The following is a 15932-nucleotide window of genomic DNA, read 5'->3' on the forward strand; positions in this document are numbered from 1 at the left end:
CATGAAAATTGGACAGCATGTTCCAAGCAGAGGGAAAAAACGTGGAGAAGAAAAATCATACTCTATCCATGTGCACAAAGTGGCAATTAGTTTTGTATTTCTAAAACACAAATTTTTAGCTTGGGGATCCACAAATAAGGATATGTAGGTAAATGGTATTTGCTGTGCATGATAACAACTTGAACTTCCATCAGGTTTTTTATGGGTCTATGAAATGGGTCAAGGGGACTTAGCTAAGAATGACTGTGGGTAAAACGCATGACAAGGAGGGATAGAGACAGGAGATGAATCTCTCAGGGTCCAAGAGAACAGGGTAAGATGTGCAGATTCCTTCCCGTGTATGATGGAAATGTTTTAGAAGGTCTGATGGGGGAAGTTTAGAAGGACAGCCTGCTGAAATAGGGCGGCTGAAATGCAGAGCAAGGCAGAATGCAGACAACAGTCCAAGGCATCTAAGGAGCAAAACAGAAGCAGTGGGGATGGAACAGAGTGAATTTGAGACAGGTTAGGAGAGAAAATGAACAGCTTCCATGTTCATATTTGCTTGCACATGCATAAAATGTCACTAGAAGATTATCAATTAACTAACACTGGTTACCTGTGGATTAGTGAAATGGGTGACAGGTGAATGAGTATGAGAGGGAGTACTTTCACTCTAGAGTCATTTGTACCTTTTGAACCATGAGGATACTACCTATTCTAAAAATAAATTTTAAAAAAGACATGAAGGTTATCAGAATGAGATGCCTCTATGTAAAAACCTGCCCAGGTCTCCCTCCAAACCCCCTCTTATGTTTTAAGTTGCACTTTTGAATTCAGATCATTTTTATGCCAAAGGCTACCAGACTGTACGAATGGCTGACCCTTGAGAAAGGCCGATCTTTCTGCTTACCGTGGTGATAAATATATCAAGCTCAACTTATCATGTCGATGTAAATACTGGGTTACCTGGGTAAATTCAACCAACTTAACAATTAGGTGTTAAAACATCAATATGAAGAATTAACTCCAGGAGCTCAATCTTTTAGATTTCATGGTAAATAAAAGAGGCTCAGAGAAGACTCCATAATTTATTAAAACAAGAATAAATCACATGAATCACTGATGTGAAGGTCAGATTTTTGATCCACTCTGGTGAGTGTTATGCTAAGTTAGGCCCTTTGGCTGAAAATGACTTTATTCTATTGAAACTCCTGTTCAACCTATATAGCATTTAAGGCAGGTACTCCAAATATAATTGACTTAAATTGAATGGCTTTATTAATTTCAAATTAGTAATGAGTGAATATACATGCAAGAGTTTAAAAAAAAGTTTTGTAAAACTATGTAACATTGTTTTCCATTTGGCTAAGTTCAAATGCACTAAATTTGCAATTCTTGTTCAAAACATTTAATGTAACCAATTAAACTTATTCATCAAAAACATACTGTGTCCAGAGATCAATTGTGCAATGTTTTCATTTATTTGGTTTTATGTTTTATAATCTGCCTTGTTCCACAAAGGATATGAGTCATCTTAAAAGAATATAATTCAATCAAATGGAAAAGTATAATTACATAAACATCAGAATCAAGAAAAACAAGGTAGAACAGAAGCTCAAGACCATAGGGAAAGACAGAATATTAATATTAGGTTATGAATTTTTATATGATTATTAAAATTCAGTTGCAAATTTGACTATTCATTTCCTAGTTGCCAAGTTAGAAAGGGAAATATAATCAATGATTTGATTCTCATTTTGCATGATGAAAAGACAACACACACACACACAAATTGTTCAGGGTAAGTAAAGTTTTCCTTTGGCATTTAAAGTTAAAAGGAATTTCTTGCATGAGTCTTCAAACAGGAACTATAGAAAGAACCATGATCATAACCATATTTCTAAAGTAACATAATAGTAATTTTCCTCCAGCTGTATTAATAAAATCCCTCAGTGTGGGCATATGGAGGGGGGGTGTGTTAAGAATGCAAAACAAGGTACCAAAGTACAGATTCTGAAGATCTGGGTAGACTCCTGGTCCAACAGCTAGTATTGGAAGGGAATAGGTTGACGTCATGGCTTTTGTTCAGCCAACCCCCCATAAACATCATTTCTCTCAATTAAGCTTCTGATCAAATTTAGCAACAGAAAATTCATATTCTCTGGAATGTGCAGAAACAAATGCATTTTGTATCACTGTTGAGGGGAGACCAGTAGACAACAATTACTCTTCATGTACTCCTTATATCTGAAATTCAAGGTCAAACAAATTTATTTCTGTATATTTTTTTCTGCAGTCAACAATTTTGATTCCAGTACAAGTGAATTGAGTGGATCCTGTTGAATTTAAACAAACAAAAAATTATGGACTGGGATTTTAAAAACAATGGTAAATGGCATTTAACAAGAAAGGAATAGAGGTTTCTAAAATACAGCCTTTAGGAAGATAGAGAAAGACAGAGGAAATCCAGGTCTTGGATTGCATTCTGGTGGTGCTTCTGGAGGCGGAGTGCTGGGGAATCAGGAGGTAGGACCCAAGAGAGAAACATCCAATCCCAGAGGCACTGCGCATTTGGATGCAGGACACACAAGAGAAAAATACCTCTTCGAATCTGAGATTGGAGCTTTTATTTGACTGTGATTCCAAGGCCAAAGTAATAGCAGTTAAACTGAGCAGTTAAAGGCTCAACTCCTACGCGTAAAATGAACACATAAGTGCTTACAAGTAACAAGGTAAAGAGAGCTTACCGTAACCAAAGGGGAGGGCTTTTTTGAAAAGCTTAGTGTGCAAGGAAGAGTCAGGTAAATTAATTGCTCAATACCCTGGGTTACAAATTTAAGAAGTGTAAAATGTAATTATCTTTTTTACAGGAGAGAATTTAGGATTTGTTTTAATAAATCATAACAAATTAATTTTTTTCATAAGTTCCCTCTCACTGTTGGTTCCTACAGTCTTATTACCTTTTATAGAAAAGTTTTGTTTCCTTATCCATCTAGGAACAAAATAAGTAGGTTGGAGAAGCAATAGTAATAAAGTATGGCCTACCATATTGTGTAAAAATAAGTCATTTGGGTAATATGAAGTGAAGATGGTAAAGATGCATTAAAATGTCAGAAAGAAAATCTGGGAGCGCACCCAGATAATATTGTTAAGCAGAGATTGAAAGAAGTTCACACTGACTCATGAAATTCATGCGATGGAAAAAAAATGAAATCAAAACAGAAAATATCATAGTGTAAAAATAAAGCAAATAAAGTGTGATGCAGTTAACCTTTTTTTTCTTTTTCAAAAACATATAACATTTTAAAGCAGTTATCTTCCACTGTATCTTCCAAACCCTCATTTCACAATCTCCTGGCTGTCAAATTTAGAAACTGATGTGTTTCTATACTTAGGAGAAAACAGTTTAAATTGTGCATCTATATCTTACATTTTGAATCATTTAAGAATCACAGACACTTCTAAATGTTTTATTTCTACTTTTGCCTGTAATAAAAGACATGATAATTAGATCAAACCAGAAAAACTCAACTCTAAAACAAGTTATTAACCATCACTTATTAACCAAATCATTGTTTCCTCTGGGGTAACTTAGAATTTTCTTTGAAACACGACTTTTACTTTTTAAATTGTGTTTGAGAGCACAGTTGAAGTAGGCATGATTACCAATGAGACTGGAAATTTTGCAAGCTTAGACACGAAATGAACTTAGGAGTTGGGGAGAATTACCTCATAACCTTAATGACACATTACAGAAAGACAGCATATGGTCCTAAAAATGTCAGAATTGAAATATAAATGTTAAAATAACTGAGTTTGCCTATTTATATGAAGAAGCAATTTTTGAAATCCAATTAAATTTCACCAGCCACAGAACAATTCTGTGATTCTAAATTGTGGTTTTTAGATGAAAGCTTGAAACACAGTTCATTCATTCAACAAATAACTAATAAGCACTTATTCTGCATAAGATGCAGAAGATTATAGGATTTAAAAGAAAGATTCAAGATTCTGTCCTTTTTGAGCTTATACTGAGTCACTTCTCCAAATTTCTATACCTAAGTGACTATAAAATTGGAGCTTACAGTGATGCATTTTTCAAAACTTTAAACCTTATACCTGAATATAAAACAAAAAATGATAGCCTGGGAAGAGAGAATCTTGCCAAAAGCTCTAACGTATAAACTTTACACCTAGAGGGGAAAATCATTCACAGATAACCAGTTTCTAAGAAATACAGAGCATAACACCGAGTTGGAAGTTAGGCTGGGCACAAGGCTGCCTCTGCTGGCTGACCTGGTACATCCTTCCGGCAGAATCTCAACTCCCGACACCTGTATCAAAGTTGCCACTCTTAAAACACATCCCTTCACGTAAGCAGAGGCTCCTAAATACGCAGCACAACAATATCCCCCAGCCTCATCGATCTCCCGAATAATCTGACTTCTAGAAGGACCTTCTTTAAACTGGCCCTAACGTGTTGACGGTAAGGGTTTGCACCATCGGTTTTATATACCAACCAACTAGCTCTGAAATACACAAAAATCCACAGCGACTTCTACATGCCGCTAATATAACCCTTTGCCTGTCTACATGTTTTGGCTAGAAAGACGGGAAGAACGTATCTGCTAATCCAGCTGGAAAAACACAGTGACATATTTCCACCTGAGCTGCTGAAAATCCAACGGTCTTTTCCCCAAATAAGCCCCATGCCAACCTGTCCTCCCCACTCCCGCACCGCGGGGCGCGCACCCCCACAGCCCCCAGGGGGTTGGCGGGGAAGGGTCAAGCTCTCCTTCGCCCCCGCTCGGCCTCCCGAGCTCAAGCAGAGGTTTTCAGGTTCACAGGGGGCTGCGCCCAGCGCCATTAGCACACCTCCGAGCGCTCCACCGAGCCCCCGGCGGGAGGCAAGTTTGGCCGGTCCTGGACCCTGCCCGCGGCCTCTCGGCGGCAGCATCAGCAGCGGGCGGCGGCGAGGGCTGGGCCCCGCCTCACCACCTACCTACAGGGCGGGGGCGCCGGCTCCTGGGGTCCGGGAGAAGGGGATCAGACGCATGCATTTCTGGCAGCGGTGGCCTCTGCTGCTGGGCGCCGGGGAGCGCATCCTCTCGGCGGGTGGAAGGAGGGGTCAGGGGAGGACCGTACGCCGAGGAGGAGCAAGGGGAGGAGGCGGGAGCTCCAAGGCGCGCGCCCGCGGGGCCCCGCGCCCCAATCGCGTGGGCGCAGCCGCCGCAGTCGGGGTGTCTTAGGCCTCTCCCCACGCGCGACGCCTCGCCAGCCACGCAGCTGCGCCCACCGTCAGGGCATCGGCAGCGACGGGCTCCCGAGCCCGGCCGAAGGCGGGGAGCCGCGGGTGGCGCGACACTGTGCAGACGCCCGCCTCTAGCTCCGCCCGGCCCGTGGCGCGCGCTGCACCCCACCGCGGTTGCGGGGGCCGGGGAGATCGGCGACCGGGCTCCGCGGCTCGGGCTGCAATTGCGGCATCCTCCCCGCCCCCCGCGACCTCCGAGCTGGGAGGCTGGGCACTCCGGCTACCCGCGGCTGCTGCAGCCTCCGCTGCCTCTAGCCCGGCGGCTCCGCCCCGGAGAGCTGCGCGCGCGGCCTCCGCAGGCCTCGGCCCTTTGTGGCGCCTCCCGAGTGCGGGCGCCTTGGTGCCCCAGCGAACCGCCGCCTGGCAGTGGCACCTAGGAGGGTCCTCTTACCTCACCCCGGGCCGCATCCCCTTAGAGCTGGCCCGCCTTAGCCCCCACTCTTCCTGGGAAGTAAGGCTTTGACAGCAGAGCAGGAGTTAGAGCGTCTCCCCAGCTTTAAAGCCCTTTGACTTTCCTTCCACCTCGGGACCGATGGCCACAATAAATTCATCCTTCTGTCCCTTCCGGCTTTGCATTTAGCAGAGGGGCCCACCATCTCCTCCCCCTCCCGTTCCCGGTACAGCATCCTGGATGCTGCCAAATTGCAGTCATTACGGCAATAGGAACATAGCAGTCGGGCCCTCCAGCCGACTCTTGGCAGATACTCGAGAGAACCTTGGAGGGGGAAGGTTTGCATCAGCTGCGAGGCCCGTGCCTGTGAGCTCTCCATCCCCAGTTGTGTGCTGTTCCCTCTGCGGTCCCATGACCAGCACTGCAAGATGACTAGGAAGATCTGGCCGTGGAGTTCATTCACTCTTATACGCAGAAAAATATCCCAAGGAAGGGCCTGCAATAGTCTGTTAACTGTGTCACAGGCCTTCCACACAGATAAACTAGAAAGCGGCCTCCTCTGGGTTGTTGACGCTGCTTAAGCTGTAATAAACTCTCCGGAAGGCGGAGCAAAGCGTTAACAGTGGTGGCTTTGGCATTTCAGTAGCTGGTGGTCATGTTATACTATACTGCAAATGTGGAATAATTGTCCAATTTTGCACTAAGCACGTATTAATTTAGACGTCAGGTTTATATCTTTAGGATTTGGATGTAAAGATGTTGGATTTTTTTTCCGTAGCCATTGTGTTATTTGTAAATTATTTAGCATTTAGTAAGGGAAAATTAGGTTCCTAAAATATGAAGAGTTGATTGCATTGTATCAAAGGAACATGGTTTGAGATCTCCAGAGACGCTGAGCTGCTCTCACAGTTCTTTGATGAGTGCTTTTATGATTTTGAAATCTAAGGTTATTAAAAATCAGGCAAAAGAAAAACATGTTCCATGGCAAGGACAAATTGTGACTAAATAGCTAAGATTTTTTGAGATAGTTCTTTTAAGCAAATTGAAGGTTGGGTGTGAGGCCCTGTGGGAGCTGCACTGCGCTTGTCCAGGAAGCACCCAGTGGGGCGTGACTTGGCTGCTTCCTGACACTCTGGTTGATCTAGAGCCCCAGTTTATTTTCAAAAGATAACTATTATTATTTATGATATTTTCCCAAATTTAGAATTACTTGATGATAGGAATGTATATGTACGTAACTGATGTATAAGTAACAGGATGAAGTCACTTAGGAGGAGAATTTGGCAGTTGCTTACTCTTTAACAAAATTTTTAAGTTTTGAATGTAGTTTCTGAAGGAAATGTCCATTGACTTACAGGTTTTCACTGTTTACTACCAAGAGGCCCCTGTTGTTTTTCTCTCTATGGACTCCATGTTTTGTAAATAAATTAAGCAGTGATTTTTTTATTAGACAAAAAGCTATAACTGAGCATGTATTTTTAAAGTTGTGACCATCAATTATAAAACTTCAGTCTTCTGGCCAACAAGCGCGGTGGCTCACGCTTGTAATCCCAGCACTTTGGGAGGCCGAGGCGGGCAGATCACAAGGTAAAGAGATCGAGACCATCCTGGCCAACATGGTGAAAGCCCGTCTCTACTAAACACACACACACACACAAATAGCTGGGTGTGGTGGTGCAGACCTGTAGTCTCAGCTACTTGGGAGGCTGAGGCAGGAGAATCACTAGAAACCGGGAGGCAGAGGTTGCAGTGAGCCAAGATCACACCACTGCACTCCAGCCTGGTGACAGAGTGAGACTCCATCTCAAAAAATAAAAAAGGCAGTCTTCCAAAGATACTGCAAGGAATTTAAGAATCTATCTTTATGAACTCCTCTAGGACTGCACGCTGTATCACATGCTTCTTATAACATTTTTATTATACGGAAAGTCCTGATATAATAAAGATTCTGCTCCCCAGCTAAGGGAGTACAAACTCTTCCTAAAGATTCTTCACTCGTTCCTTTCCATTAACTGATTTACCTAAGCCTTGGCTTTATAGAGAAATCAGAAGACATGAAACTATTCCTTATATGTGTTGTCCAGTACTGTATGCATTAGCTACTTGTAGCCGTTTAAATTTAAATTATGGCTAGACTGTGCTTTTGGACAGCACAGACTAGAATATTTTCATTATTGCAGAAAATCATTTTGAACAGTACTGCCCTAAATAGGTCAAATTTTAATTGGCAGATAAGATATAATACATGAAATAATTCGGGAAATCTTAGTGTACTACAGATCAAACCTCAGTAGAAAGTATACTTCTTAAGAACATGGTAATCTTTAAGAATTCAGGCTCTGGCTTCAGACTACAGCTCCACCACGTGCTGACCTTGGGTAAACTACTTAACCTCAGTTGCTTTATCCGTAAAGGATATGCTTTATCTATAAAGAATGGCAACAGTACCAACTTTATAGGGTGGATATAGGAATTAAAGGAGATAATCCCGAGTGGTTCTTAGACTAAAGTCTAGAATGTGGCCATCAATCAAAGGTATTACTAGAATAATATACTTTATTATGATAAAGTTGTTCTTTTTAAAAATGGCATCCCTAACACTTTTCACTGTTCTTGGCTAGCGGAAGTTACTTGGTAAATGCCGAATTAATGAAAAAATGTAATACTACACTGATTTTATGGCTGTGAGGGCCTCTTTTAAATATGAAAACTGGCCTTTCTCTGTTGAAGGGTAGAGGCCATTGTAGGATAATTTAGGTGGGTTTGTCATTTAACTTTTGCGGGAATAAACAACCTTTCTACGATGAGACTTTGGAGTAGATAAGAAGAGCAGAGATCCCTTCCTTTCCTAAAGGAAGAAGAGAGGGATCACTTCACTCACTCTGCCATTTGTTTGCTTTGCTGAACCTGTGGGAGGCAGCTGGATCTCTGGGTTCAGGCAACAGGATTTCTCCCAAGTGATTTTCTAGAGGACTAAGGTAGGCGGGCTTAGAGAAACATTGCCAAACAGTGGCAATCCTACAAATGTGTTTGGTATTTTTCTTACCTATCTATCTAAAGACAATTCTTGTAATGAAGCAGCATGATTAGTATTTCTGTTTTTGAACACAACACTAGTAACTTCTTATGAAACTAGAATTCTAAAAATATTGACAAATACTGCTCTAACATTGCCCAAATGAAAGACTACTGAGTGTCTGGCTGATCTAGAGCGCCACTGTATTTTCTTTTCCGTTCTTTTTTTTTTTTTTTCAAGACAGGGTCTCATTCTGTCACCCAAGCTAGAGTGCGACCTCCAACTCCCGGCTCCAGTGATCTTCCCACCTCAGTCTCCCAAGTAGCTGGGACTACAGGCATGCACCACCACACCGGGCTAATTTTTGTATTTTTTGTAGAGATGGAGTTTCACCATGTTGCCCAGGCTGGTCTCAAACTCCTAGGCTCAAGCAATCCATCTGCCTCAGCCTCCCAAAGTGCTGGGATTACAGACATGAGCCACTGCACCTGGCCTATTTTCACACCTGTAATCCCAGCATTTAGGGAGGACAAGGTGGGTGGATCACTTGAGGTCAGGAGTTCGAGACAAGTCTGGGCAACATGATGAAACCTGCCAATACTAAAAATAGAAAAATTAGTTGGGCATGGTGGCACATGCCTGTATCCCACCTACTGGGGAGGCTGAGGCAGGAGAATCACTTGAACCCCAGAGGCAGAGGTTGCACTGAGCTGAGATCATACTTAGGTACTCCAGCCTGGGTGACAGAGCCAGACTCCATCTCAAAAAAAAAAAAAAAAAAGATAATGATTATTATGTATGATATTTTGTCCCAAATTTAGAATTACTTGATTACAGGAATGGATATGTACATATGTGATGCATAAATAACAGGATGAAGTCACTTAGAAGGAGAATTTGGAAGTTGCTTACCCTTTAACAACATTTTTAAGTTTTGAGTGTAGTTTCAAAACTGGTTAAGTAATGACCTTGGAGCTACTGAAAATATTGAAATGTCTTTAGAAGGTCTCTCAAAAGGTGTGGGAGACGAGTTTTATGCATTAGGTGATGAGCTTAGGCTACTAGCACCAAGAAAATTCACTCTTTAGTGAACCTATCCTTTCTCTATCACAGAGAGAAACACCTCTTTTCATACACTTGACTCAGGCTGGTTGAGACACAGGAGGCAAATACTGATGATCACGTGTGGAGGTATACGAGTAGCCATCCTGCAACTAAAGAGGCAGAAGAGAGTTTATTATTTAATAGTATTGAAGGTGGTGGCTCATTTTCACAAACTGGGGTCATTTGTCTACTGGTTAATTATGATAATATCTTGAGTTCTGAGAAAAATGTAAAGGTGTCCTTTTGTGGCTAGACCTATGTTCAGTGCTTCATTTGGCTTGTTATAAATCTGAAGAGGAGGTAGAAATCACCTTGGCCTTTGTGGAGTCTACCAGAGTGCACTGAGAAAGAAATATTGCTGTATATAGACATGGATTGTTGTCCATATAGCTGTCATCATTTCATACTTATGGCTGGTTATTTAGAGTTAGCCCAATAAATCTGTCCTTTTCTTTTATTCACAGTTAATTAAAAAAAATCTGCTTTTGAACAATTTCCTGTCGTCTTATTTCTTCTACAAATAGTCTGTTCAGTAGCTTGAGAAGTCGTGACATAGTTTTTACACTTTCTGAAAAACATATTCAAATAAGCTGCTACAACACTGGTGCTAAAATATAATTTAAAATTTTGAAAGGAATCCCTAAAAAAGTGACATTATGTGGTGGTGGTTTGTATTATTGGGTACAATAAATTTACAGTGAATATACTAATAGGGAAATAATTATAGATTAATAAATAGTTGCAAAAAATGTACAGGGAAGTCCTGTGTTTCCTCCTAGTTTTCTCCCCATGTTGCATATCTTACATAATTATATTACAATATCAAAACCAGGAAATTGACATTGGTACAATCTTGAGAGCTTATTCAGATCTCACCAGTTTTTTTTTTTTTTTTTTTTTTTTTTTTTTTTTTGAGACAGAGTCTCACTCTGGTGCCAAGGCTGGAGTACAGTGACACCGTGTCAGCTCACTGCAGCCTCCATCTCCTGGGTTCAAGCAATTCTCCTGCCTCAGCCTCCCGAGTAACTGCGATTACAGGTGCCCACCACCACGCCCGGCTAGTTTTTATACTTTTAGTAGAGATGGGGTTTCACCATGTTGGCCAGGCTGGTCTCGAACTCCTGACCTCAGGTGATCGACCCGCCTTGGCCTCCCAAAGTGCTGGGATAACAGGCGTGAGCCACCGTGCCCAGCCAGGTTTCACCAGTTTCACATACATTCATGCATGGTGTGTGTGTGTGTGTGTGTGTGTTTCTATGCAATGTTATCATATCTTGTATCACCACCACAATAAAATACAGAGCTATCACCATGAGGCTCCCGTAAGCTACTCCTTTAGAATCATACTGATCTTCCTCTTCACCACATCCCTATTCCTGGCAACCACTAATCTCCCTTCTCTATAATTTCAAGAATGCTATATAAATTGAATCAAATGGTACCTTTTAGATTGACTTTTTTCCCCACTTACTATAATTCCCTTGAGATCTATTCAAGTTATTACATGTATTAATCGTTCCTTCCCTTTTTAGATAATATTTCAAGGCATATCGATATACCACAGTTTGCTTAACCATTCACCCATTGAACGGCATTTCAGTTGTCTCCAGTTTTGGGCTATTATGAATAAAGCTACTGTTATGAACATTCATTTGCAGGTTTTATGTGAACATAAGTTTTCATTTTTCTGGGATCAATGCCCAAGAGTACATTTGCTGAGTCATATGGTAAGTGCATATTTAGTTTTTTAAGAAACTGCCAAACTATTTTCTAGTGTGGCTATTCCATTTTATATTCCATATATACGTGATAAAAGATGGATTTTTAATCTATTAAATAAACTTAGTATAAAGATACATTTCTCTTATTATACCATAATTGCTTGGTTACTTGAACTCCACCAGACTAAGTTTGAAGGTCAGGGATCCTGTTTTGTTCAGTATGGTGTCTTTGGTGTCCAACATAGTACCTGACATATATTAGATTCAATAAATGTTTGTCAAATGAATGAATAGCTTAATAAACAAAAGAAGGACAGCTGACTCAGGTTGAGATCAAATTGAAAAATTATAAATAAATTATAATGATAGTTGAATATGAATTGGATACCATGATTTTTCTTCTAGCATTTTCAAGTCAGAAATTGGCACTCTATAAGATGAATCACTTGTGGGCAGGTTAATAAAAACTAAATGTTAAATTATGTTGTTCCAAGGTTATTTTTGGCTGTACTTTGGTAACAGTAGAAGGTTGTAAACAATCTAAATGCCCAATGATATGGAACTGCTTTAGTAAGATATCTGTACAGTGGAATACCTACCTTGCGGTTGTCAAAAACAATGAGGAAACTCTATTTAAATAATGAACACCCTCTAAAGATATTGATTAAAAAATACAGAAAACCATGTAGAGTATGCTACTCTTTGTGTAAAAAAAAATTAAAAAGGAAATTAAAGAAAAATAGATATACGCGCAAAGATGTAAATTCTTCCTGTTATAAAATACAGGCTGTACCTGGGTCATGTTGTGCTTGAAAGTAAAGAGGTGCTCAAAAATGTATAGGGATATTCCAAAAGAACACAGGAGCCAGCTTGAATGGACTCCTGGCTGAATTTGGGACAATTTAGGTTTTAAATGAATAATGACAGCAACAGAATATAACACATTGAATAAAAACTCACTAAAACAGAAAAAAGAATATGAGTCCGGGCTGATATGTAAAAATTAAATAAAGAATAAAAAGAGGGAAGAGAGGAAGGGAAGTTCTTTTCAGAAGAATGATAAAATTAAAATATCACCATTTTGCCATCACTGTAGCAATAATTGATTCAGACAAGGATCATCAGTGGATGCTAAACCCATTGGCTAAAAGTTTGCTGAGGAACAGATTGGTCTACAGTCTCAAAGTATCACTTCCACCATTGATATTTGCTTTTTCCAACATTTGCCAATTAATTACAATTATAAAAGGTAGCTTTATGACGGAGAAATATGGCAGACACCTTAATCAAGTGACCGTACTTACTGTACTAGTTTCCTGTTGCTACCATAAAAATTGCCACTAAATTAGGGACTTAAAGCTACGCAAATTTATTATCTTACAGTTCTGTAGTTCAGAAGCACAACATAAGTCTCATTGAGCTAAAATCAAGATATTGGCAGAGCTGCTTTCTGTCTGGAAGCCTATGGGAGAAAAGGAATTGCCTGCATTCCTTGGCTTGTGGTTCTCCTTCCTCCCTTTTCAAAGGCAGCAATGGCCAAATGAGTCTTTTGCACATCACATCACTCTGACCTGACGCCTCTGCCCTGCTCTTTCACTCATAAGAATGTTTGTGATGATTTGGGGCCCATCCAGGTAATCTAGGATAATCTCCTCCATCTCAAAATCTTAATCACATTTGCAAAGTTCCTTTTGCCATGTAAGGTGACATGTCAACATGTTCTGGGGATTAGGACAGTGACATCTCTGGGGTTGTGGGGTGAAGCGGACATGGTTCTGCCTACCACACTTACCCATTACAGGTAATGTGATACACTGGAATTATGTGCATTCTGATATAATGCACTGAGAAAGACACATCACTTAGGATAGTTGTCCCGCCAAAAGAAATATTTAAATTGGCGAACTTTCTGAAACTATTGTACTCCACTATTCAAAAACGTCAATGATGTAAAAGAAAGAAGTTAGGGGAAACTGTTCCAGATTAAAGGAAGGAGACTACGGACATGTGACAACTAAATGCAAGGTATAATCCAAGAGTATATCCTAGATTAAAAGAAAAACTATAAACGAGATTATTAGGACAACTAGAAAATTTGATTATTGACCATATAATAAATGACAACGTGGAATTAAATTTCGTGAGATGATAATTAGATTGATTGCTCTTAGTAGATGCATAATAAAGTGTTTAGTATGTATGATAAAGTATCATGCTGTCTGCAGCTAACCTCAAATGGTTCTGAAAAAAATAGAGAAAGCAAATATGGAAAATATTAATAATTGATGAATCTAGAACAGTACTGTAAGACAGAAATATAATGTAAGCACATGTATAATTTTAAATATCCTAGTAGCTACATTAAAAAAGTAAAAAGAAAGCAAAATTAATTTTAATATTTTATTTAACCCAATATATCCAATTATTCTCATTTAAAAACGTAATTAAAGTAAAAAGTATTAACGCGATATTTTACATTTCTTTTTCTAAATACTAGTGCTTAAATGTGCAGTGTGGATCCAACACTTACAGAATATCTATTCATACTGGCTACATTTTAGTGCCTAATAGCCACAAGTTGCTGGAGCTGTAAATCGGAAGGCACTGATCTAGATGAAGGGTATATGTGTGTTCATTGTACTACAGTTGTAACTTTCTGTTGGTTTGATGTTTCAAAACCAAAAAGTTGGAGGAAAATGAACTAGATACGTGTTGTATGTGCATAGATCATTTCTGGGAGATACAGAAGAAGCTGGTAACACTGATTACTTCTGGGAAGAAGAAAGGAGTGAGTAGGAGGGTGGTTTTCACCATACCCTTTTGTACTTTGCGTAAAATATTGTGACTAAACCTATAAAAATTTAAACTAATATCTGCTTAATCTTTTTATTCAAAACCAGATACTCTAATGCTAAGGTCTAGCAACCCCTTAATTAAGAGGTAAGAGCTCCACCTACTGAACTTGATCTAAGATTCCTTGGGATAGGAAAGAAGTGTCCCACTTAAAATACAATGAAGTGTAGAAATTTCTTCTGATGATTTTTCTATCTTATTATCTTAATAACCCCCTTAAATCTTCCTGTTCTCATATTATTCCATATTTTCAGATAAAGTATATCAATGATTTAAACTTCATCTCTGATTTGCTGAAAAAAAAAAAAAAAACAACGAGATTCAAGCACAGGCTCACCTAATTTTGTGGTAATGGATGATGACTGCAACTCACAGTGGCGCCGGATGTTGTGAGCAAGTTCATTACAAATTTATGTCTTACTTAAGCCTCCTTCCATCTTGCAGCGGAGCGAAGTCTCTTGGGTTAGATTTCTTCAATGTAACGGCTGGCACTTTCAAAGCTGAGTTATATCTTACTGCCCTCTGCATTTACTTTATGAGAGTTTCGGAATTAAGACTCTGCTGTAAGGTGTCTTGATTCCTTTGGTAATTGCATCATTTCCTGGCCGTGTCTAGTAAATAATGCGGAGAAGTGAAGCAATTGCCCAGATAATAACAGTTTGGAAAGTAGGATAATAAACACAGCGGGTTTGAAGGATTTGCTTGGAACCTTGGGCAGACGTCCTGATCCTTCACTAGGCATACCACCCACAGCTCTCCCAGCCTCGTTAGCCTGCCTACACCAAATAAATAAAATAGAACCGCGTGCTATGAGGCTATGTGGCCCTTCATCACCCACATTTGTAGAGCACGCGCTCTGCACCCAGGACAGTGCGGGGTCGCTCCGGCTCTTCACCGAGAAACGCTCTCAGCCGGTGGCAGTCTATCGTCAGATTTAGTAAAATGTTTAGAGGGACTCAACAACCACGTGACAGAGAACGAAGAAAGACGGAGAGGGACAGAAATTAGATTTGAAAGAGAGGCTAAAATGGTTAATAAAATAATAAAGCAAATTACAAGGCTCTGGACAGTACGCGTCCAGACAACACTTGTCTTGGTAAAGAGATTTCCATGCTACGTAAAAGAATGAGAATTTCCAGGATGTCTTTTCCAGCATGGCAGTCGGAAGAGGATTAGATTTGGAGGGTATAGGTGTTTTCCTTAAGGGGCCATCGGGGAGCTCGGCGGAAGGCGCCGAGAATTTGCTTCAATTTCAGGAAATAGACTCAGAGCAAGAACAAAGTAGGTGTGGCTTAGACGCAATACTCTACCTCCTACTGGTTAGAGGAACGAAATACAGATTTTTAAGGCAGCAAGTATGTTTAGAGACAGCTATCAAATAAGTTCCCTGGTGGTCTAGTGGTTAGGATTCGGCGCTCTCACCGCCGCGGCCCGGGTTCGATTCCCGGTCAGGGAAACTTTTTTTTCTTTGATTTTTGAATCCTGCAAGCAACGTAGAATCAATCCTGCAAGCAACGTAGAAGTCATGAGTTTTGTGTAGTTTTCATTTGCTGG

The 15932-nt window shown here is 40.3% G+C and overlaps 1 protein-coding gene and 1 non-coding gene across 10 annotated transcripts in view; one reads left to right on the top strand and one right to left on the bottom strand.

Moving 5' to 3' along the window:
• Positions 1 to 14989, bottom strand: part of NCOA7 (nuclear receptor coactivator 7) — a 159565-nt gene extending 144576 nt beyond the window's left edge. For 2 of the 9 annotated variants that reach the window (XM_050788679.1, XM_050788678.1), the window contains exon 1: positions 4985 to 5352. The gene's annotated coding sequence lies outside the window, so the exon portion shown is untranslated. Of the gene's footprint in view, positions 1 to 4857; positions 4947 to 4984; positions 5354 to 5684; positions 6022 to 14715 lie in introns of those variants that run through there. The other 7 variants (XM_050788676.1, XM_050788677.1, XM_050788682.1 and 4 more) reach the window with 7 other exon arrangements.
• A 773-nt stretch (positions 14990 to 15762) lies between these two features.
• TRNAE-CUC (transfer RNA glutamic acid (anticodon CUC)) lies at positions 15763 to 15834 on the top strand. The gene has a single exon. It is a non-coding gene; the product is annotated as a tRNA-Glu (tRNA).
• Positions 15835 to 15932: the final 98 nt, after the last annotated feature.

Source organism: Macaca thibetana, chromosome 4, assembly GCF_024542745.1.
Source record: "Macaca thibetana thibetana isolate TM-01 chromosome 4, ASM2454274v1, whole genome shotgun sequence".
NCBI lineage: Eukaryota > Metazoa > Chordata > Mammalia > Primates > Cercopithecidae > Macaca > Macaca thibetana.